At 31.8% G+C, this 26,983-nt stretch overlaps 1 protein-coding gene and 1 pseudogene across 4 annotated transcripts in view; both read right to left on the bottom strand.

Moving 5' to 3' along the window:
- Positions 1-26,983, bottom strand: part of LOC140671816 (protein amalgam) — a 218,230-nt gene that overhangs the window by 21,513 nt on the left and 169,734 nt on the right. The window lies entirely within an intron of this gene.
- LOC140668452 (uncharacterized) lies at positions 22,626-26,713 on the bottom strand (annotated as a pseudogene).

The raw sequence follows: 26,983 nt of genomic DNA, 5'->3' as shown, positions 1-26,983 counted from the left end.
TTGTAATTGACATTTTGTGAAAGCATGGTCAATGAGCTGATAGACAATTTCAGTCATGTTATTATTTTGACATGAGAGTCGAGATAAATTATATAGAGTATAACAGAGGCATTATGAAGAGAAGAGAAATACTGCTCAAACTTTCATCATGTGGAAAATAATTATTAAAGAGCTTGAAAATTATGTTATCACAATTTAATTAGTATGATATATTAGCATTATGGTAAGCGCGAAATTTTGTAAAGTAAAAATTTCGAATAAAAAATGTGTCATTTAAGCGAGCTGTCAAGACGAGGCGAGATTAATGCCGGACAATCGGATGGATTTCTAGAGAACTGTCGGAGGACACTTAGGTGTGGCATGAATCCAAATTCTCACGAAATCTCACTAAAAGGAAACAGAGAATGGTCGGTGCGGAGACAAACGGCGCTTCTCTTTTAACTAAGTGGCTCCAGAAAGAGAGAGAGAGAGAGAGAGAGAGAGAGAGAGAGAGAGAGAGAGAGAGAGAGAGAGAGAGAGAGAGAGAAAGGGAGAGGGAGGATTGTTCGCTCACTATCTATTACAATGTTCGATTATTAACACCAAAATAAAAAATGCAAATAAAGGAAAACTGAAACGGAGAAATCTTGGTTGACTAGATGTGAAAAATGAATCGCGATAAGAATCGCATGAAAGAAGATGTATGAGAGGTTGAAAAAGTGCGATTTTGATAAAACATGAAGAAAAGAGCGAGAAAAATGGTTTAACGAAGCAGCGTTTAAAGGAGCGAGGTTGTTGAGATGAGTTTGATATAGAATAGACGTAGTAAAACTTGAACAACAGACGGGAGATAAGGACAAATTGAATTAGCAAAGAAAGCAGATGACACAGTTTCTGTAGAAAATAAAATCATGTTTGAATATTTTAAAAAATAGATTACACTAAACTAAAAAGAATATTGACACGTGGATTACGAAGAAGTGATGAAGAGAATGATTACGAAAAGCAAATAGATAATTTTTCGGTAAGAAGAATTCAAATTCTAAGTTGTATAAAACAGAGTAGTTAAAATTATATATATATAAAATAAGGCATAAAAACTTTATATGAACAATATATCTTTTTTTTAAGAGAAAGTATATACTTATCGTCTTTTCTAAGATGATTGCCATAGAAATTTTTAATAATAAAATACAAAGCAAAAATATAGGGGTTCTTCTATATATAATCTATTATTGTATGTATAAGAATGAGTTAATTTTTTTGGTTATATTTGTAATGTTATATATAATATTTAATTAATATTTAAAACCAGCATATAAAATCAATTATAAATCTGACATATTTCTAGATACATTTCATAAATATATTTAAAAAATAAACACTGTGTAATTATGTTTGTATGTACACAGAAAGAAGAAAAAAGGTAAAACGAGAAAAAGATCGCGAAATATCTTGAAAAAAAGCTAGGTTCAGATCTCGGTAGTCGAGAAAGTAGAAAAAACCGAAAGAGCAGACGGAGATATCGGATAGTGAAAAGGGATGGAAAAGTAGGGTGGTACAGGCGAACAGTCGACTCAAAGAGACAGCAGCTAATTAGTATTGGAGCTCGGTACGCCTCTTTGCAGTGCAAGGGCTGCCCACCCACCGATGGCACGACAGATCCGAAGGTGTTGCTAGGGGTGTCTTGGGGGTAGTTCTCGTTAATGAGCCTCCAGTAACGACGCCTTTTTCCTTCGTGGCTATATATCCTGTCGAGAGGCGCGGCTTTTACCAACCGACCTGGCGCATTCTCTCACCATTGCACACTTCCACTATCCCTTTACCGTACTAGATCATCTCACGTATTTTATGGCGTTCACCTTTTCGAGAGTCGAGCGAATATTTGCGCTGCCACGAGATCGATAAAAAATTCCGGATAAAAAATTCTGAACAATGTAAAAAATAGTGTGATAATCTTATAATAATGACAAACAAATGGAACAAAAAAATTGAAATATTTTATAGAAAACTAGCAATATTTTTAAATACTATTAGAATGCATTGTTGAATGTTTAAAAATGAATAATAAATTAATTAGAATATAAATGCTACTAATCTATTTAATTTATAATATACAATCATTTTATTACCGTTATTATTATTAATTAACTTAATGATATCAAGTTACTCTAAAAATATTCAAAAAAAGGATTTAAAATTTAATGTAATTATATGTAATTAATTCTGCAAGATTTTAACCGTAATTATACAGTTGATAATATTTTACATGTATAATTAATGAGAGATGATCAAAGATACTGCTGATTATCATGTATCAACATGATATTTGATTAAGTTTTTGGCCACACTGCTAACTATTACTATAAAAATTGTGGCAAGTAATTGCAGAATTTATCGAAAACTCGAGCATTTTAATGAGTATGTCAGCGTGCGATTTCTCGCTCTCGCAAAGCAATCAACGCGCGCAGCATGTGGGGAACTTTCCGTGGAGTTTCTGAAAAACATGCACTGCGGCGTTATTATACGCGAAATACCCTCGCAGGCATCTGCAGCGAAACTTGCCCGACTACGGTCGACATCTTCATATTCGCGAGCAAAATTCCACGAAATCGCGTTCACGGAGTCGCACGCACACGGCATACGCTTCATAAATTTAACAGATAGTTGCGTGCACTCGGCATGCAGCCAATGAACGTACACGGATATGCAAATTGCATCAAAATATTAGCACACGGCAAAAACCGCGAATATCGAGTATCATGGTAATTAATGTTGCGGATACCATAGTAATGTTTATCCTTTTTTTTGCTGTTTATCACAAAAATTAAAATGAAAATGAGTATTGTTTACAAAATACAGGAAAACATGAAAAGAGAGAAAGAGAAAGACAGAGAAATGCATATTAATATCTCTCTACAAGCTATGCAAAATTCGTTATTTACAGAGATTATATTAATGAGATCAATTAATTATCTTACGTTAAAGTGAAAAAGATAGAGTGATTTCGTTCACATTTGATTGATAGCCGGCGGCAGTGGATCTTCCGAACCTGCGGCGTTTCCGCGCGAGCAAACATTTTGGAACGTTGAAAACCGTTTAGTAATTTAACGGGAGAAATCGAATTAACTGTCGTGAATTTAATGTACGCTTTCCCACCATCGTTATTCGAGTAACCTAATTTTTCAATTTGGTACTGCTGCGCAAGCGGCGGCAATGTCTCTTCGATAGATCGTACGCCTAGCCAGAGAGGGTTGTTGGCACACACACGTACACATACACAGACACGCGCACATGTTGCTCTATAAATCGTGCATTCCCCACGAATTTTCCCCGAGATCGTCCCGACCATTACGACAAGCGTGCATAGCTGTATATGTACATGCACACATACACACATTCTTTCTGAATATATCGCTACGCGGTGACATAGTAACGATGGCTGCGGAGAGACGGCAAAGTAAACACGTGATCGATATTGTTTGATTTATGTGCAGCAAGAGCGCCGACGGTCACTGTGCGATCATGAAGTGTTTTCAGAGCCTGAAGCGATAGTCGGGGTTGACGGGGGAGAAGAATTTGCGTCAATGTGACCGACACACTGATACGCGTCGAGAGAGAGAGAGAGAAAAAGAGAGACAGAGAGAGAGAGAGAGAGAGAGAGAGAACGGACCAGAGAACTCGTTGCCTGCTCCGAATTTCTAATTTTCGATATTGACAACTGAACGAACCAGGCAATGTCGCGTACGCCTTTTTGCCTTCCCGCCTTTTGATGTGCATTTGCTATCTCTCGTGATTCGCGACGATCGGCGATGTTTGTTGCTTGCGGTACAGCACGATCGACGACTGAAATATCCGTGCTATGTAATTCACGTGATTTGTTTACCTCGCGTAAAGCGTACCCACTACATCGTATTGACAAAGTGTATCGAATTGTCTACTTGACCGGTATTGTTCGTATACTGTGATCGCGTTTATTCTGTAAACGAGTCTACTATTCTTTTCTGAAACTGTGATTTGCCATGCTATACAATTTATATCAATTTATGTTTTATTCAATATCGGATATTTTGCGATGGAGAAAGAGAGAGAAAGAAAAAAATGTTAAGAAAACAAAGCTCTCAAACATTTATTAAGTTTAAATCTCACATATTTATCTTTAAAAATTTAAACCACGTATACATTAAATTGATATTGTATAAATAATGCATTATCAGTTATTTGCTTACGACAATATGCGCGAATAAAATCTATTGAGATTTACATATTTAAATGCTGACACATATTTTAACAATATGCAAAAAAAATATATATATAAAATATTCACATACTGCATTTCTAAAAGTTAAACACTGCGAATCAATAAAGTGTGTACGCGCATATTTCTTTCATATTAAAACTTAACGATTTAATTTTTCACGTACACGCCTTCCATCCTTTGTAATATCCGGTTGACCGGAATATAAATAGGAGAGTGTGTCTGGCTAATACGGTTATTCAAAAGGTTCCCTGAGCGCTCTTCTTAGGCAAGGCAGTCGACTGCGATCTCACGTAAATTGCTCTTTCTTCCGTGCATTTCGCAACGGAAGTCAAGACCGGACGATTTCTCATCTCGGAGATGAAGAGTAACGCGCGTTGGGCTTTTCGTCGCTCGAGCGCACGACGGTAAATACGAATTGCACTCCTCCGCCGAAGAAACTCCTCTTCTTCCGCGTTGCGCAGAATTAAATTGATCGAAATTAATACATCATGCGACAGAGATACGTATCAAATCCATGACATAATTGCGGAGCGAAACGCGCCCCGTATTCGAGCAACGCGATGCGGACCAGATTTCATCCGCGGTCCGATTACATTGAATTTCACGTCCACCTTGTACGTGACATCTACATTCTCCGATGATTTATGTAACATACGTGATGCATTATTTATTGGCCCCTTTAACCGAAGACGCGATCGACCATGCGTGGAATTATTCGTCGCGTAGTAATAGGCTGCGGCATAGATTCTCCTTTGAGATTGACATTTCTTTATACGTATATCTCTCTTTAATGTTTTCTTTTATATATTTACAATAATTGTGCTTTAATAGTACTTGAAGTATAAATTTAGCAAACAATGATGCTGTTTAATTTACTGAAAGTTTTTAAAAATTTAGTGGAAATTTAAGTGTAAAAAATGAAAAAAATTTCTTTTTTTATTTCATGCAAATATTGCATTGAATTAAACAACGTATAGGATACTCCCAATGTTTATTAATACATTTATTATTGCGAGATATTACTTAGCTGACAATACTTTGCTTTCGTAAATGATTGTAAATACATTATTAGTGTATTTTACAATAAAGCAGACAATTTCGTCTTATTTTTCATTTAGACTAAGAAAATTATTTGTTTCAAAAATAGAAGAAAACAACAATTTACATAAAATTATATACATAATAACATCAATTTAGAAAAGTTGTAAATTTTTCATGCACAAATTGATAAATCACGGTAAAGTTCCTAGGCCAGATGTATACGACATGCTCGCAATTTGACAGACTAATGTGCTAAAACTTTAGTTTTATTGAAAACGAAAAATGAGTTTGTGTTTTTTTCGATTGTTCTCATTTTTATGTTAATTGAAATTTTCTGCTGTATTAACAGGTTCTGAGATTACTATTTTGAAAACTTAAAAATAATTATTACGGCTAGAAACATGAATACATATATGATTCCATATTAATAAATCCTGCAAAACTGGCAGAAAATGCAATCTCTTAAATTATTTTAATGTGCACAGAATCACATCATCATGATAAACGCTTCTGAGCGTAGCTTGAAAAATTCTTCGTGCTAAGAAGAATATATCGTGAGACTTGTCCAAGAGAAATCTTGGTGAAGCTTGCCAGATATAGGCCATCCTCCGCTCAGTCGAGAGGGTGGATTTATTATTCCATTCTCAATCTTGACATTATAAATTTATATTGCGCGCGCATCGTAGCTAAATCGAAATTCGAAGACGATACGTCCTCGCTTGACGGCATCGCTCTCTTTCCCATTAAAGGACTTTCCACTAAAAGATGATCGAAACGATAGTGCAGTCAGAATGCAAGTAGAGTAGAAGGAATACAAAGATATCTATAATAGAAAGAGAAATGTGGACCATTTCAAATGCAATTTTGACTTTTCTCCTTGACATAACGAGACTTTGATGAAAAGTGAAGATAAAAAGAATAAGAAAATATAATAGAGCGTGTATTTTTTTATCATTTTTTAAACAATTCTTCTGACTTATAAATATTCAGGGAAAATATGAGAATTTTAAAGATATCATTATTATTAATACTTTTACAAGTTACGCAATAAATATAGTATAAATACAATTTTAAATAAAAAACTTTTGACATAATAATGATTGACATAAACAATTAAGTATTGATATGATTATATTTGTGTATTTTTAGCCTTTTCATTTTGATTTTTCTATGAAAATTTGTATTTCTTAATAAATCGATCATGTGTGACTTTTTCATACTGGTATTTTCGGTGATACTCGATCAATCAGCCCACTATGTTACGACACAAAAGTGAAAATACGGTAGAGAGAAAAGTTATGTGACTGACCGCGAGTGTATCCCAGCGTTTGTCGAAATAAATATGCACCTGTACGGATTTATGGAGTAGTTAGTAACTTTGTACAACGATTCTCTATTTGATATAAATTTTTGGTATCTCTGCGGTTGTCTCGTATTCATGGTCGTCGCGTTAGATTTTTTTTGTATAAAAGCTATTTAATTTAACAAAGAATTATTGAATACACGTTTTATCCATGATATGTAGTTTAGAATAGTTCAGGAAATGTCTGAATATTTTTCAAATTGCGACGTAAACGTTTACATATATTTTAAAATGTTGAACTTTAAAGAGACAACAATTTTTACTTTAATAAAACTTTAAATAATTTTATTAATACTCTAATTTCGTATACGATAATGAATCCATTGTACTGCTTATTTGACTTATAATTAGCCTACTTATGCGCATAGAAATTATTTGTACGTTGTCAAACTGTTTGAGCATATTTGCACGTATCTATTAATGAAATAGGTAAATGTGTATAGATCAGAACTTTCCGCACCGCGTATCAAATATGAAACATAACGCTAGGATGTAAAATGAAATTAATCGCACACATGCATCGGAGATCCGTACACATTTGTTTAACGTAATTAATGAACGGATTGTCCAGATAGAATAAACTAGAGAGCACGGCATATGCGTTCAAAGAAATCGGATTATTTCATTATTTGCGAATTTTACGCTGCGTCAAAATAAAGGTCGGTGCAGCGAGAAATATACGAGAGGAATGAATAAAAATCGTATCGCTCTTGATATTTCAATTCTGATAAAAGCATATTGTTTTAGGAGCACCTACATTTCGTCATATTTACATATATGTATGTATGTACATGTATATATAAAATGTATATAATAAGATAAATTTAACGATAGCCTCTTATATGTGATACTCTAGATCTAGATAGTTAAAGAGACACTAGAAAGGGATGAGAAATGCTACAGCTTATACGGTCGTGTACAAACGCTTGTGGGATTAAGGGTGAGTAGTAGTACATCGTATACTTCGAGTATGTCGTATAGTATAAGTAAACGTGTAGGCTTCAATAATGGCAAGCGGTTAATTACGGTTTAAACTGTCTAGAATAATCGATCTCATTTAGAAGTACGTGATATACTAGTAGTTGAGACACGAATTAGAAGCTGTTTACACGAATTGATCATCTTCATATAACAAAATATTTCCAAATAAAATCATTTCAATTAGATTTAAATTTCTTTTTTCTATTAATTTTAAAATTTTATTTTGATAAAACTTACATGGTTTTGTAAAATGGATATTCTGCTTTATGTACGGTACATAATAAAATTGATAGAAAAATTTTCATTGATTTATATAAACTTGATTTAAAAAATTTTCTTTTTTCAGGATCTGTTAAAATGGTTATAAATCTTGATCGTAACTTTATATCCTTGATTTTTCTTCAGTTATCCGCTCATCAAGTATCGAGAAAGTATCAATTGATTTACGAGAAGAGAAAACGTATTAGGGTAGTGCGTAGAGAATGATGGTCGGCCAAACGTTTTAGATAGAGTTAGTGTGATCTCTGAGCGAATCATGGAAAGAAAGAACGACATGAAGACTCGGCGACGCTCCTTTAGGATTAAAATAAATCCTAATCTAGGGCGGGTCGTAAAGTCAAGAGGATGAATCCGCCTCACAAGCCGAAGTAAGAGGTGCGCTCGAGAGCGAAAAGAGACAGGGTAAAGAAATAAAAGGAATCTGTGTGTGGAACGTCGGACGAGAAAATGTTACTCGAGATACACTAACTTCCTGCTTCAGTTCCGCCATTTCCGAGATCTCTAGGCGCCTAGCTGTTGTATAGATATTAGTCCCTCGTGAGGTGAACGGTTGTAAATTCTCGAGGACACACTCGGTGTATATTCGAGCGTCATACGGAGAGGCCGTGAAGATTATGCTGTATATAGTATATACATATGTATATGCGCAAGATTTAGAAACATATATAGTAAATGTGCTGGATGAAATTGACAGCCGAGGAGAATGCTGTAACGTACTCCTGTTTTCGACACTTGACACGCGTAGTGTTAATGAATTACGCAAAACGATTTAAGGCATAAAAATGCTATAACTATACAGAAGAGAAAAATAGTAAGAAAGCTATAAAAATATATTTACATATATATATATATTTTATCTCTTTCTTTATCACTATTTTTTATACAAAAAGTTAATAATAATGACGTGAATAAAATATAATTGATTAATAAGAAATAAATATACAATATATTACAACTTTACATTAACTATATTAAAAATGTAAATATTTAATATTAATTAATACAATGCTCACTACATATACAAAGTTACCATTGTTATGTTTCGATACGAGAAGCATTTCTGTCCCTCGAAATGTAATTATTCTTTACGAAAAGTTAACAATTATCAAATATAATTATTTAATTCTATAATTAAAAACTCGTGAATATTAAACTGCAATATATTCTCCTATAGTTTATAATGAACAATATGGTTATGTAAATAATTGTCATTGTGGAAATTACATATTTCGACAATTGAATATTTAAAGGCTTATCAATGAGTAATTCTATATGTTTTTATATTTGTTAGATATTAATTTTATATCAAATTTGTCTCTAAAGCATAAAAAAGATTATAACACAATTGTTTTATATTTTTAACAAGATAAATCATATTTTTTAAATAAACGTTATATGCAATGACTTATTAATCAAAATTAATTTAAAATGGAACGTACAAAAAATAGTCAATCTATTATAAAATATTGAATATTTTGATAACAAATTAATTGTCACACGGTATTTGGCCTTCGTGTTTACGATGTGCGTATATGTAGCGTGCGGTAATCTTGTTCTCATTCACATGTGCGTGTGCGACACGTGGCATGACTCGAGTGAGAAGGTCGGTGGGTTTTTTTTATGTGTCATTATATTATTCATCGACATAATAAGTCTCAAAAGAAACGACAAATATAAAAAAAATGTTATTCATAATGTATTAAGGCGGCAGTAAATTACTAAACTCAATATTTCACAAGATTTGTTCATTCGATGTAGAAATCAAAGCGTTTGAAAATCAATAGAGTTTGAGAATCATAAATTACTGTTTTGTTGCAACATATTTACACAAGCAATAATTATTTCCTTAACGATTTATAATGCACATTTCTCGTGTTGAATATATTCTTGCATTGCAAGTAACAATTAATCGCGAAATAAATGATTAATTTTTGATCCATTGAACATTTTTAACACATTTACATTACATAATATTACAATATATATTTTATAATTATTTTATAATAAAAAAAAGCACGAATTGGTCAATGTGTAATATATATATATATTTTTTTTTTAACATATCTATATCGCATTTTTTCTTGTCGGAAAAAAAAAAAGATATAACATACATATATCTCTCATTTATAAATAAAAATACAAATTAAATATTATATTAAGAAAACATAACCGTTCAAATAAGTACCTTGACATGTATGTATAGTGAGAGGGCTAGTATTCAAAAGTTAGAGAGAGGTTGTATTTGTATATAAGAGGGTTATAGTATTCAGAAAGTTTATTATGAAGGGGAAGCTGAATACGTAAACAATTTTTGTAACAATTTTTTAAGACTTGCATTACCTTCTTTGATATTCTTTTTTGTTGCAAAAAATCACACAATATCAAAAACTAATTAATCTGTTTAGTCTTGATTTCTATAATTTAATTAAAATCGTACGTTAGAAAATAAATCGAGCATCCAATTTCCGAAGGCAAACGCTTTGTCGCGTCTCAATTTAGTTTAAATTTTTGGAATACCATGCACAGTATCGCGCGTTCGCTTTTATAGTACCCCGTTTGTTTCGTTTTAATTATTTCGAGAATACCGTACAAAGTATCGCGCGTCGATTTTCAGAGTGAGCTGTGAACGATTGTTATTAATATTTTTGCGAGTGAGCACAATGTGTGAGTACCTGACGAATTCTGAGGAATAACTTGAGAGGAGAACGAAACCATTAAAAAAACATTATATTGGATCGACATTTACGGCATCACAGTGGAACAGCATTAAGATAAATTATTTATTATATATTGTTATTTGTTAATCACGCGGGTTTATTTGCCTTCATAATTTATAAAATTAGAGAATAATGTATTTACATATAATATTTTATAAAAGCTTAAAAAATTTTTGTTGAAAAATTATATAACTATTTCATTTAATTTACTTATTATTATATGCATCAAATTTTAAATATTTAATTCATATAATAACAAATTTTTGAAATATTGTTTTAAACTTTTTTTTATAATTTGAGTTTTACATTTGCACATTACAGATTATAAACAAATAATAACAAGAAGATATTATATATAGAAATATTTCCGTAGATCCGTTATCTTAATTTTTGGATAGCGTAACAACAGCATTCATGAATTCTAGGTCAATTTTAATCTGTAACAAAATTTCTTTTGTATAAAAATAAAATTTTATATCATAATTTGTTAGATTTTTCAATTAATTTTTTTTCTATAAAATACTATATACGTATATACTTGTGTGTATAATAATTATAAAAAACTAATTTCAAGATTAAAATAAATAATTTTTATTTCAATTCTATAATTCTATTAATTTTATAAAATATTTATTTTATCTCGTGAGTTTTATAAAACAGTTTTAAAATACAGATCATGAGTGACGTGGTGTCCGTCAGCAGAAGATTAAAATGAATGTGTTAGAATATTATGATCTAAATATAATAAAAATAATAAATTTTGTAACCTGGTCAACATGCTCATTGTTCTAACAAATGACCATAATGTTTTACAATTCTAAATAAAAGTGAAATATCATCTGATAAGGCGGTGATGACAATCAATTGGCAGTGAAAGAATCTTTTTCCTAGATTTCTAATTATAAATTGAATTAAATTCAATATGATTAAGACTTTTTGTCTTTTAAATATCTTATCGCAAAAAAAAAAATATATTTTTATAAAAAATATAAAAAAAGCATTTTTTAAAAGAAGATAAAAAACACCAAGTATACGTACATATTTTTTATATTCTTGGCATGTATTTTTTATTTTTTTTTTTTACAACTTTTTTTATTAATTAATTAATTTATATGATGTTTCTTTAATATAGCAATGTAGGTTACATATTTTTCTGTGCAATTACATTTTTTTATAATATAAAATCCTTATTTAACTTATTAAAATTTATATTTGTATTAAAAAGAAAATTTTATGCGAGACAACATATTTGTTACATTTCCTCTTGTTACAGTGAATACGTCATATTCGTATATGAACGGCGTTTCAGAAAAGAAAAAGAAGAAGAGAGAAAGAGAGAGAGAGAGAGAGAAAATATTTATAATTAATTAGTCATATACTAATCTTCTTCTCTACTTCTTCCTGTCTATTTTCCAAGACCTTTATAGAGGCACACATGTGCATTAATATTTAATAGTGTAGAAGATTATGGAGTTTTTGGAGGAATAGACTGGACTTCATATAAAACGAGCATTTCTGACGCAATGTCCAGATGTTATCGCCGTGTTCTCTTTTATAAGGGATAGAAAAGCGGCTCACGTATTCATGGGATCTCAAAAGAGAGAAAATATTCATAATCGTAATGTGCTATGAATATTTAAACAGAGGCGCGATAAGAGCACCCACAGTTTGAAATTGTGACGATTGATAATAAAAAGACGTGATTATATAACGTTATATTACGGTATCAGAAAGAAACAAAATAAGTACATACATTATTTATTTTTTAAATTCTATATCAATTAACTATATATTTTTTTAAGCTTTTGTTTATTAAAATAAAATATATAAATCAATTTATATTAATTAAACACACTTTTGTCAACTAATTTAATTTAAACACAAATTAAATCTGTTTATATAAATTTTAATAAAATATATTTATTTTGTTGATAAATCTTTTAGTACAGATATCAAAATGGGCTTTTACAGAATTAAAAAGTAATCCTTTCAAAGAGATAGAGAGAAAAAGAAAGCGAGAAAAAAAGCGATAGAAGAGAGATGGAGAAAAGATTAACATCAATCCTATAGAAAATTTTACATCCTCGAAATTTTAGCCACATAATTTTTTAAATATGTTATATATATATACAGTCGGACCTCTTATCCTACGACATTTTCGGTCCGGAATCTTCCCCTTAAATCTCTGATCCTACGACAAAAATTTGAGAGTGGGGTATAATTCCCCTTTCGCGGTCGTAGCATGAGAGGATTTTTTGTCGTAGGATAAGAGGTCCGACTGTATATATATATATTAAAATAACTGATTAGAATAAGATGATAACATTTCATTATTACAATCGCGGATAACTATTTAGAGAGTTGCGTATTTCTCGGACGTTTGGAAATGCGCATTTGGTACGAACAAACGCCGCGTTCTTCCGCGCGGATGAATTCCGGATATAATGCCACCGGAAACGGTCGAAATACAGTAAGCAAATACACGATCTCCACAGCAACGGTGGAAGTAGCTTGTAGCTCATCCGTACGCCACTGTACGTTACATGGTTCTCGGCTATATAGCGGGGTTAGTAATGGTCGGGCACAAGACAAACAAAGTATACCCTTGCCCGGTGGCGGAGAAGGTGGCGGTTCCGGGGGTTGGATTTGGTTCAGGGATGTTGGGTTTGGTTAACGCAGCAGAGCCAGCGGGGTCGAGTGTCGTATGATATGATACTCGGCCGCTATGGGCGAGCGGGTGTTTCGCGAAAGTACGTCTCGCAAAAGTATCTTCTAAAAATAAACACCAGTTCGCAAACATGTCGTCGTCGGCGACTAACCACCGGATGTTGCGCTCACTTTTCTCACGACGGCGGCTTGAAAATCTCTCTATCGTTCTCTACTCGAAGTCGCTCTTCCTTACGTAGCGAAGTTAAAATGAAGTAATTTCGAACTGGAAAACCGAAAGGTTGTTCTTTCATTGGTTGAGAAATTACTTCCTAAACCTCCACGTCTGATCAAATAAGTTGGAGACGATTTTATGACGTACGCTATCTTAGATATTGTATTAACTCTACTTTGTTTCTTCTCAAAACGATTAATTATTATAAGTTTGTTATATAAATCTTTTTAACACAAACTGCTAAAAATTTTGAAAGATTTTTCTTTTCTATTATTTATTTCTTTTATATTATTTGAAAAAGATTTTTTCTCTATATTATTTCGCAATTTTACTTTGTTTATTTTGTTTTATCAAAAGTAAAATCAACTTATATGTATAAGGTAACGTAGAAAAATTTAATATAAATATAAAATCTCTATCTCCTCTCTCTCTCTCTCTCTCTCTCTCTCCCCTCTTCCTCATGCATATTGTTTTTATATAAACGAGTTTACATGAAACAAAATATTTTGATATTATATTAGTTGCATACTGATTTTCATTAATGTATTTATTAGATATCTCAGGAAATATAATATAAATATATAACAAAATAGAATATTAATATTTTTAGTATTTTTTTCTCGAAAAAATTTCTTGCTTGAACATAATTATCTTTACAACTAGTAACAGGCGGAGACTATTTTCAAGTATATACATCTTAATTCTATTCCTTTATTGCTTATGTTTTTGAACAATAGAACTCATTACGGAAAATTCTTTTTAAAAGAATGAGAAAACTTGCTTATTCGCAATTATTCGATAAAAATTGAATCTCTTTTATGAACGCTGGACAATCACAGGAAAGAAATTCTTTGACCAACAAACAATCGTCTATTATAAACGGTGGCTTTTATAATCACCCTACGGCCCAAACAAATCAATCGCCAGTAAAATTTCTCTACCTCCCGGTCTCTGTGCCGAGCCAAGCAACCGCTGATTATATTTTTCTGTCTCGAATAGCATCGCCAGCTATGCTCCCGCTGGCTGATATTTTATGTAAATTATGCCCGACAATGCATTTCATCGCAAATGCACCGTCCGATATAATTCATATGAAAGTTAAGATAAACAACAACAACATTTAAACTATTGAATGTTTTTTTTAAAGTTACTTGAACACAAGCTATTAATAGTACAATATTAATAATATCGATAATGTATAATAATAATAACTTTTTAAATGATGTTAAAATAGTAAAAATGTATTGATTAATAAATAGGGTTTTTAGAACAGTTGCATGATAATATAAATCTTAAATTTAAAACGTAAATTTGGAATTTAAAAATTTTTTAAGTTTTTCACAAATTTTCACCCTGATGTATTTGAGTAAAACAAAAATCATACTAATTATTATCAAGTATTTTTGAATACAAAATGTAATACAAAAACGATATCGTAGGGTTATCTCTATCATCGTTGGAACCATATGACTAATTTTGTTTATAAATTAGATTATAAAAAGTTTTTAGATTGACGTTAAATTTTGTATGAAGATTACAAGAATGGAATAATTCCTCTCTATTGCAACGGGACTAATGATTTCGACGATCACTTCTACTCCCTTAGCATTGTGCCGATAGTATAATAGCTTCGAATCGAAAATCAGAGAAGCTAATAAAAAGTACGTTATGAGAAAAATGAACGAACGACGAAAATACAGATGCCATAGAAATGATAAGGCTTCTCTCATTCTTTGGTCAGCCCTTGAATTACTTCTCTACATCACCATCTCGGTCATCAACCTTACAAGTCACAGAGATGCTTTTTGTCCTAACGGAGAAATGACGTCTTTGCAAGTCTAAGATTGCCTATAATAATTATTGCGGCGGTTTTCTTTTGGAGATTATCGACCTGTGAGTAACAAATGAAAAACTTGGAGTGTGAGGCCGCCAAGAAAATGAGGTCAGAAGAAGCAGCAGTGATTGACATCTTCTTGACAAGGAATCGATTCGTATCTTCAATTGTACGAGAATATTGCAAGTAAAAAATATACAACTATTAACATCCTCTTTGATTATTTATATAATAAATTCATTTCTCGTTGGTATTTCAATTGCTGTTAAATTCATTTTATACAATGAAAGAAAGAAGAAATAATAATCGGCAATTGTTGCGATTTGCAAAGCGCTGGTTGAAATTTGATCCAAAAGTGAATGCAATCAAGCGATTGAAACTGTAATATTCCTAGAGTTCTATGATGAATGGGAGAACAACGTCGCCAAACATGGTTATAGTAATAATAGAGGGTCGAGTATAATTATCCGGTCAGATAATAATAGTTCCAGGTCAGCACGTTTACTCGAGCTTCACTTTGAAAAGCTTTGTGCCCAGCTGTACTACGCTCGAATGGTCAGAAGACAGGGATTCACTAATAGGCCTTCAAGAGCAGGAACGAGCAGGAATCCTGGAAAGCCCTAACAGCGAACTCGATTTATCCTTCATCCTCTGTACTCCGTCACCTTTATTCCGGATTTCTAGAATCCCCGAATCTACGTCTTCCCTGAACTGCACGACAATCAATCGACGAAATGAGGATTTCAGCGATCTAATGCTACTCCTCTAATCATGTTGAAGATTTCACTGCAGGCATCGATCCTGTTTTAGTGAGATTAGTAACGATATTATGACGCACTGCAAATGTAACGACAGGATTATATGTAAAGCTATTAATGATAACAAACTTATGTAATAATGCATTTTTTGATCATTTTTATTAAAAAATACTAATATAATAAAAATAACTAAGAAAAATGTGATGAAAAGTATTTTATTAAACATATATCAGAATGATAATAGGAGAAAGAGATTGGTAATAAGTAAAACTTAATAATAATAAAATTATTTTTTAACAATAGATAATTATATAGGGTATTTCAAGACCACCCAACCATCCCTTTTATTTTGAAAAGGGATGATGCTAAGAAGTTGGGAAAGACATATTTATCGTAAAAGCGTATCTAAAGTTTCTGATAGTGCTATTTTCAGTTTTGAGGACCCCCCCGGTAAAATTTTTATTTTATATCATAAATTATCATTTATAATTATAACTTTTTGTAGTAAATTTTTTATTTGTTCATGCGGTACCGTTGTATCTTTTATCTTAAACTACCTAATACAATTTTTAACTAATTTTTCTATGCTATTCTGTATGCTAAATACAATCTTGTTTCACGTTTTACTTTTCACAATGAAAAATGTGTTATAATATTTTTAAAAATTTTTGAGTTGTCTTCCGTTTCCGGTATTTTTTTTGAGGGGGGGGGAGGGAGAGGTTTTCAAAACTGAAAGTACCCCCATCGAAAACTTGAGATAGGTTTTCATGATAAATATATCTTTCCCTCTTTAGCATCATCCCTTTTCAAAATAAAAGGGGTGGTCTGAAACACCCTGTGTATAACTGATAGCAATAAATATAGAAATATTTTTTATAAAAAAATAATACATATAAGATAGAAATTGTTTACAAAACAATACAATTAAACTCTGACAGAAATTGTATTTATTAAATAGATCACAAAATATTTAAAAAGTATAATTTCTAACAAATACCATTAATAATTCAGGTAATATTTAATTGAAATTTCCAAAAATATAATTTACTAGCTTGTTATTGTAAATTTCGTAGAAAACCATTAGTCTGGCGTAATCTGTTTGAGACTGTTGAGCTAGAAAGCCAAGGACAGTGGATGAAACGATAGTCGTGCAAAAAAATCTAATTGGTCCTTGATGACATCAGCATCGATCTGGGTTAAGAATCACAGATACGTGCCGTAAAATTCGAATAATTTCTACGATGTCCGCGTCGAGAAGCGGCGAATGGCGGTAGAAAACGCCGACGATGAAAGAAATTAATTTAACCCCTTACGCGCGGAGACTGTAAAAAAATGACCGCGAAATTGGAATTAATCCGACTTTTCGTTACTACAAAGACCTCCCTTTGAACTCAGAGCCAGGGATTATTCGTAAGAACCGACTTTTGTAAGCCCCGAGCATGTCTCACGTAATTATATCAATGTCCCCAATTTTTACATTTTACGCAAATTAATCTTCCGCGATTTCTGAGTTTGCAATACCTTACGCTTCTTAATTTGTTTCCTCTCCTTATATTCACGACGAATCCCAGTTCCCACATCCAAGATCGCGTAAAAGCTAAAGTCAAGGTAGTTTGCGGACTCGTCTTCTCAATAATCCAACCGCGCGACTCAGAGTAGACGTCTACCAGAGCGTGTAATTTCCGCACGTAACCGCACACACGGATACGCACACGGTATGACGCGCATTATTGTGCGAATGCGCCCTTTATGTAACGGGTAACCCCTGCCGCGGCTTTCAACCCCTTTCAGTCAGCCGAGACGACGACAGCGACGACGGCGGCGGCGGCGGCGGTGGCGACGACGACGACGACGACGATGACACCACCACTGACGAGGTATACATTCGTCGAAGTCGCAGTCGACGTCTCGCATTCCGCAAAGCTTATGGAAAGACGCAGGGCAGGGTTCTCGTCATGGTTTCTTCTTTTGTCTGCCAGCAATTACGACGCTCCTATTGAAAACAACTGCCGCGTCGCACCGCTCGTCACGATTGTTATGCATGAGGGTTTCTCATGTCGAAGGGTGCGACGTAGTCGGAATGATTTTCGCTGGAATTTTGCACATTTCACTTTCTTCTTTTTTACTTTAGTTTATGAGATACCACACACGACATGATGAACATAGAAATCGATCATGTTTATCGCATGACATAAAGAAAAAATTAAAGTGACGAATAATTTATATGAGTTTTAGTACAAAAATTTGTATTTTATATTTATATCATAAGTTATCATTTATAATTATAACTTTTTGTAGTAAATTTTTTATTTATGCATGCGGATCATAGATATATTAGATATAGATCGGGCTTTGTCGGCATTTCTGCCTTAGATCCCCGCGCGTCAAGATAACTGTCGATAGATAACAAATTTTCCTCCCTTGCGCATGCGCATTTGTATAATTCTCTCAGTGAACGATAGATATATGATACATAACAATTGACATTTACCTTTTAAAATGGGTTATTTTCGCGCTGTCAAAATGAGCCGCCGGGAGAAATGCGTTATTGCACATGCGCGAAGGAGGAAAATTTTCCTCCTTTAACCCACTTATCTTGACGCGCAGTAGATAAATAAAGCCTGATCTCTATTTAATATATCTATGATGCGAATACCGTTGTATCTTTTATCTTAAATTATTTAATACAATTTTTAACTAATATTTCTATGCTATTCTGTATGCTACATACAATCTTGCTTCACGTTTTACTTCTCTCAATGAAAAATGTATTGCAATATTTTTCTGTAACAATATTGCCAATATAAAATATAGTGTAATATTGAAATAAACTTAACATAAAAGTTATGTAAAATAATCTTAAAAATAATTTAAAAATTTATTTTTTAAAATATTCGTCTCGGGATTAATAAAACATGTAATATTGGAATTTCTATTCTAATTAAACGTGGAAATATATGTTGGAATGAGAGAACGCATGTATTCAAAGTTCTGAAAAAGAATAATTATCTTTTATAAATAATGTAAAAACTGGCAAGCTGCACGTGAAAAGCCAGACTGTGAAATTATTCTCATATGTAGTTTGACAGAAAGAATATACGTATGCTTATACATATGTCTCATGTTCAAAATATTATGCAAATATTATTGCAAACTCGACTCGTAATTTTTTCCTTTAGTATACGTTCTGGAAAATTATGTTTTCCCAATTTACAACTTTAGTATGTAAACTTTCATCTTTTCTCGCGCGATAAAGACGTAATCTATTAAATACACTGTTCTTTATCATACAGTTATATAACCAATATCGAATTTTGCGTTATAAACACCGAGGATCTTAAATTTTATATCTTGTCCGAAAAACTTGAAGTTAAAAGCTTAAAAAACTCTACACAACTTGTAAAGAGATTTTAAAATAAAAAAAAAAGATAATTATATGCGTGACAAAAAGAAAAAGAGTTTTTTTCATCACCATTATCTTTAAGCTTTTACAATATAATGTATCTTTTATCTACTTAGTAATAATGTGTGCATGCTTCTTAAACAAATAAATACCGGGACAAATAATAGCAATAGCACGTATGATACAGCGTTTATTCAATACCAGTCAATAATATCCACATACATTTCATCGTGACTTTTATAACATCGTATTCCTCGCATTTCCTCTTCGAGCGATTGAATCGAGTGTTCGGTTGCGACGGCTCTCAAAGATCAAAGCGAAAAAAGAGAGGCGTATTGGAAAATATTAGATGTCGCGCTTGATACAATCTGTGTATTGCCGTATGTTACGACAGTTATATTCAGGAAATGTTCAGCCGGGAGATCATCGATTAGTAAAAAAAAAAAAAAATTGGGTCATGCAGATATTGATGAATTAATCAAAGTCAGATTTGATTTAGTATTAGCTAACAAAAAATCGACGCTGACCATTTTTCTAGACAAAAGATTATTATTTTATATTATTATGTATAAGAATTTATAAGAATTTAATATAGTAAATAAATCAGGCAACAAATATATCTACTGATTTTAATGTCATAACTAAAGATAAGTGCCTTTACGTTTCTTTAATAGATTTTTGACACTTTTGTGTGTAATCAAGATTTCTCGAAATACTCAACTTTCTTTTGCTTTTGATGTACGTACAATGAAAGGACTTAGTTTCAGAAGTCACTCAATACTAGCATGACAGTTCTATAAAGGATTGCAGAAAAATGTTGAGGTCTGATCACTTGTGCATGTCACGAATGTGCGATTTCTCTTTCTTTGCAGGAGATAAAGTTATTTTATGATCTTCACGTTGCAACATAGAATGAGCAAGGTTTGACCAACAATCTCGGATTTGATTGATTAACAAAATAGTAACTTATGACGTAAAAGAAAATAAGATCAAAATGAGATTTTCTCTTCTCTGTACACAATAAAAGAAAATTATTTACTATAATTGTACGATCCCTCCCGCCTTCGGCGAGCTCGTTTGATCGAAATTATACGAAATGTCTTGTTTAAAGACGATAGTATTGTAGTTATGCTTGTCATGCCTAACTTCAACGTTTAATGCCTAGTAATTTTTTGAAAAGGTAGCAGGTGGCTACTCCTCTGCCATTTTGTCTTTGTATCGTTATCCCTCAAATCTTCCGTGTAATCTATATAATCTGCAGTTGTTACATACAGACCTGAATTCTCTTTAAGACATGATAATATTAAGTCTGGTTGACAAACTCCGAGCTTTAATGTTTTGATTTGTTTCGTAATCTTAATATATTTAAGATATTTAAATACCGAAATAAACATCCCATGTTGTAGAGTATTTTGGATAGATTTGTTTTTGCTTAAATATTCCTTTTAAAAAGCGTGAAAGTAAACCATTTTTATTAATATCATATACTGAAATTAATTTTATTAGTATCATATACTGAAATCAAAGAAATTGTGGAATGATCAGTATTTAATGAACTATAATTTGCACTTTTTTAAATAAGATTATTCAAGAAACTAATAATATCTGTTATTTTTGCATTAAACATATCTACTTTTTTTAAATAAGTAAACCCCCACCAATGTTTTAGACATTCATATTGTCTCAACGTCGTTTTTGTAATAGAACCGACCGTTACATCCATGACTTTTTCTGTTAATTCTTTTTTCAAGACTGCCACCTGATAACCTGTCTGTCACCAATGAAAGGTGGGATGCTAGTGGATGGGTCCTTTCCCTGTAAGGAGATGTTAATAGGGTGCTATCAAGCTTGAATGTAGATTCAGTGAGGAGTGATGTAAAAAGAGGGTACCATGGTTGAGTGAGCCACAATGGTACTATACAATAATATCTATTACTTTATCATTAATTATTTTTCTTAATGTTCGCAGAATGAGTACGAAGGGAGGAAAGGCATAGAAATTTTTGTTTTTCTATGATACAGTAAAAGCGTCAGCAGCTTTTGGATTTAGGAATCCAGAATAAAATTTCTTTTACATTTTGCATTTTATCTAGATGCAATAGATCTATTGAAAAAAGACCAAATTGCTTCTCAATTTGTTTGAAAGCAGTCTAAGAAAGTTCTCATTCAGAATATGCATTAATATTACGTAATGCTCTAACGTCGGCCTTTATGTTTTCTATCGAAGGAATATACGATGCTCTTAACCATATTTTCCTTTCTTTGCACAATTTCCAAATTTTCCTCGAAAGTTCACCAAGATGTGGGAATTGTACACCACCAGCTTTATTCATATATGAGATAGCAGTAGTATCTAGTCTAACAGAAGTAATATTATTATTAGTATATTAAATATTTTACATTGAGATAATTTTGATGCGAAACATTTCATCGCAAAAAAGGCAGCTAGTTGAGATAATTAATATGATTCTTCCTTTCTTTCTAATATGTTTTTTCCTTTCTTGTCTATTCCAAACCCCAAAAGTTTTCGAACTATTACAGTAGCAACCCCAACCTGATAGGAAAGAATCAGAAAAGATTTCAATAGTATAAACTTGAGTTCTAATTGAATTTGATCCAATGACAACATTTAATTTTCATCAATTAAAACCTAACATAGATTCAATTATAAACATATTTGCTTCATTGAAATTTAATGCTAAAAATTTCTGTCTTTCTAATCGCCTACAATGACTAATTTTATATACCTTTTTAATTTTAAACTTATTTACCACTCTTACTATTTGATTTTTTTTTCTATCCGTCAAATTTAAGGCAAATTTAACTGAGTCAATAATAAAACCTAAATATTTGCATTTTTATTTGGCAATTAGAAAACTCTTTTCGTAGTTTAAATAAATTCTAAATGTTCTAGAAAAATGACTGCTTTTTTCATATTTTCCTTATACGACTTTTAACTTAATATGGATAAGAGGAAATTATCTAATCATAATATCAGTACCTACTACTTCCTGAAGTTTTAATTTATTAATAATATGTTTTATTATTTTAATGAAGACATATAGACTAGTGTGTGTGTGTGTGTGTGTGTGTGTGTGTGTGTGTGTGTGTGTGTGTGTGTGTGTATGTGTGTGTTGTGTGTGGATAAATCAAAGGGTAAACACACAAAAACTGAAAACTTTTTTCTTTGAACTTAAATCTAAGAAACTTCCTATGGCTTTGCAGATGGAAACTAGAAATGTATCTTTAAGATCTAAGAAATCCAGAAAATCTCCTCGCAATACTAAACTTAGCGCAGATCGAATATTCTCTAATTTGAAATGTAGAGAATTAATAAATTTATTTAATTTTTCAAGATTAAAAATAAAATGATTTATACCATCAGGTTTTGGAACAAGGAAGTAGAAAGAAATAAATTGTCTTTCGCATTTCTTACAAAGGTCTAGCATCTTCTTTTAGGAGTTCATTAATTTTTAATTGTATTTTTTCAGTTCTTTCTATAGAATAGATTTGTTCCTTAGGAGGAACTTTTTGAATTGGTATTTTCATAAATGGAATTCTATATTCATTTAAGTAATTTAAAATATACCTATCTGAATCGTAATATTTTTCCATCTTTCTACAAAATGACGTTCTGAATGATTTTATACTCGAGTTATTTCTTGAACGATGACTTGTTCGTCGTTTGTCTTGGTCGAGTTCAGAAATGTTTTGTACAATCTTCTTTTGGATTTCTTTAACATCTTTGGCTTTATCTCCATAAAGCTATTCATTAAAAATCATCGTTTCCACCACTGGTTTAATATTTTTATTTAATTGTGGTGTGATGGACAATTTCCTCGCTACTGACTGTTGATGAAAGACATCAGTCAGAATCTGGCTAGCATGACTTTTATAGTCCGTAAATATATCCTCGTCCAAACTATCTGGAGGGTCTATTAATATGGTTGTACCAACAAAATTCTATGTGTCCATAAAATGTTGATCTTTCTTTTTTGCAATTTCTAAAAGTAGTGGAACTAAAATCAGGGGTAGAAATCGTCTTTCCTGTTGTATGATTTTAGAATCTCCTTTTTATTCTCTTTTGGAAGGCCTTCATTTTTCCATTTTAGCCATGTATTCATTAGCTCCGGGTGATATTTGATCTCTTTTTTTGAATTTACAATCATTGGGATCCATTTTCAGTATTTTTAAGGCACTATTTTCCCATCTTTTGCTTAGAAAGATTTTTTGTTAATTTTTTCTCTTCATTTTCAATATCTAAGATCTCTTCCATATTCAGATTATTCTCCTTATTTTTCTCATCATCTAGCAAGAATAAGGAATGAAAGAATTAGGTGTGTTATTTGTTGTACAGTTTATAATATTTTTGTTCTTGTTGAACTCAATCACAATGATATTCTATGGAAATCGTACTTTGATAAGGCCATGTGGGCATTACCTTCCAACTTTTGTGTGAAAAGAATGAGATTTTTTTTTACTGAGTAATTACAATTACGTTAGTGCTTTTACTTACTCATTTTCAGTAAACGCTAGATATTCCTGAAATATTCTATTTGTATTCCAAAAGTTCTGTATATCCTGGAATAGTAGAGAAATCTTCATATAGAACGTTCAAATAATTGTGAAATATTCAGAATATTCTATGAACATTACCTGTATGTAATAAGGAACATTCAAGTGTAAATTTTGATACATGTATGGAACATAAAAAATGAAATAAAAAATAGAATAAAACAGTATACAAAATGATAAAAAATTAGAACATTTTGAATATTCTCTGTATATTCTTTAAATATTCCGGGATGTTTTAGAATATTCTTGGGATGTTAATTTTGGATTTTAGGAACATTTTACAAATATTTCAGGAATATCTAGCATTTACTGGGTTATTATGGTATCAACTGATATTTCTTTTGAAGATGGATTTGATGAAATCTGTTCTTTTTGAATATTTATCATCTCTACAACCTTTGTTAAGATAACTACTTGTTTTTCTAGTTGATAGAATTTTACATCACTTTTATATTTCGAATAATGATCCTCTCATGATCATGATCTCGATTCTTTTTCTTGCGTTCTGACATTCTATTAGTTATAAATAATCACTTTATTGGAAAAATTTATGAAAGTAATGCAAAAAAGTCTCATGCTTTGTCACAATGAAACAATATGAAGATAGAGGGCCTAATGAGAGGTAAAATTAGAGACTTTCAAAAAAGAATCTGGCCAACTGATAGCAAGATTCTGATTGGTCCACAATTTCTTGGTAATTTTCGCTTATATTCCAATTATGGAAATGGTAGCAACAGTAAATTGTCGCAATAAAAATTGAAAATAAACGTATTAAAGTATTGTAATAATTATTACATGTATTATACTAATTATTTTTGCCTGTATATTATAATAATAAATAATTATTTTTTCCCATTATTTTTTTATTGTATTGATTTAAAATATATTAAATGATTTCGTATTATAAATTTTTCGAAATACATTAAAATATAGAATATTTGATTTATTAATATTGGCAGTTTTTTAAATTATAATAAAGATATGTACACAACTATCTACTTTATAAAATAAATAATTAAAAACCTGTTGAAATATATAAAGTACAATTAGATTGTAATTTAAATTAACTAAAAAATCAAAATAGAAAAAAATTATATATAAGAAGAAATTAAAGCAAATATAAAACTACTAAAATTAGAAAGAAAACATTTATGTAATTTTAAAAACATATACATTGCATCTTTGTGTACATGTGTGTGTTTTATAATCAAATCGATAAATAAAATCTAAAGACCTTTTTCACTCAGAAATTGCAAACGATCAATGTATTCTCTCAATTGCTTAGACGATAATGAATCAATATTAGACTTCGCGCTTTCAATCTCTTCGCCGTAATAGACTGTCTCTATATTGTCTATACACAAAGCCTGAGGCAATATACGACCGACTATATTTGCTTCAAGTATTATAAGAGCGAAAGATACGGAAGCAAATGAACATTGAGAAAAGATAATTATCAAAAATATATTAACGTTGTGTAAAGTAGTATGTTTAAATTTGCAGGAAACGTATTTAGGAATACTTATATACAAAATTGCATATAAATATAAATGCTTAAAAAAGATAAAATACTTTTTATATAAAATAAATGTAACAACAATTACAAGTAATAATAGAAAATATTATTAATTAGAATGTAAGATAGAAAAAAAAGAGAGGAAACAGAATTCGTAATATTCTCGCAATCTTGCCATATATGTATGTGCCGTGGAAATCATTTCTACGTCGCAAACAGTGCTGCCTAACCATCATCTTTCTTAATGACTGTCTGCAAAATGAGTGCAAGTCAGAGGCACGTGTATGCGTGAAAAGAGTTGGAGTCTTTAATCAATTTTGTGTGTCTTCTCTCCGCAGTTTTATTGTAGCTTCACTCCCGGCAAATAATTTTCCACTCTTTACAGATTCGTTTCATCCTTTTTTTTCGTGCTGCCTCAGCCATTGTTTTGGATTAAACGAAAAACGAGACCCGAGAATGATCTACAGAACTCTGTCGAACCCCGACAGACTCTTTTCTTGAAAGCGCTTCATTATATTCCTCTCGTTGGCCATACAGGTTTCTCTGCCGCTAAAAGGATGCTACGAACCCTTTGTAATCATGAACTTCTTACTGCTGCACACACAAAGCATCTTTTCAAAAATTTATAGAAAGTAAATAAAACGTTGAAATGCGTGTATATGTATACAACTATAAGAACACTAGCATTGATTAGAAGAATATCAGCATTAATTAGAGGAATATCAATATTGGTGGTTAGCATTTAATAATATTAGCCTTCGGGGTATGTGTATATAGTTTTATCATTATTATCACTAGTTATCACCATTAGCGTCCCGATTCATTTATCAATTATTTTCCTCTTCGCCGAGGACATCCTGAGCATCTTCGTTTTCTCAAACCCAAGGAGACGCCGTAACCGATTCCACATGGCGTAACTTTGGAAGATTTAGGAGAGATTGGGTTCTCATTTGGCAGCCAATTACAATGCCACCGGCAATAGCGACGAATCCAGCGGAACTGCGCTCCGGGTACGGTGGTCGAATTGGTACCAATAGCGGTGGAGACGTGCGGTTTGGGACAACCCTGTAGCTCATCCGAAATCGCCCTCTCGATCCCCCATTTCTCTCTTGTACTATCTCTCATTGGCACTTGGTGTTCTCTCTCTCTCTCTCTCTCTCTCTCTCTCTCTCTCTCTCTCTCTCTCTCTCTCTCTCTCTCTCTCTCTCTCTCTCTCTCTCTCTCTCTCTCTCTCTCTCTCTCTTTACCTTTCGCTCTCTCTTTCTCTCTGCTCGAGACTATGGGAGTATTTGAAAGATATAGTAGATCGAGCATTAGAACAATTGTAATATCGGCATAATTGCATGCGTAATTGAAACATCATAAACCATAAGTCGGATCTCCAATAAGCTTCAT

This window comes from Anoplolepis gracilipes, chromosome 1 (assembly GCF_047496725.1).
Source record: "Anoplolepis gracilipes chromosome 1, ASM4749672v1, whole genome shotgun sequence".
Lineage (NCBI taxonomy): Eukaryota > Metazoa > Arthropoda > Insecta > Hymenoptera > Formicidae > Anoplolepis > Anoplolepis gracilipes.
The sequence above is the reverse complement of the archived record's forward strand: the minus strand, read 5'-3'. Positions and strand labels throughout refer to the sequence as shown.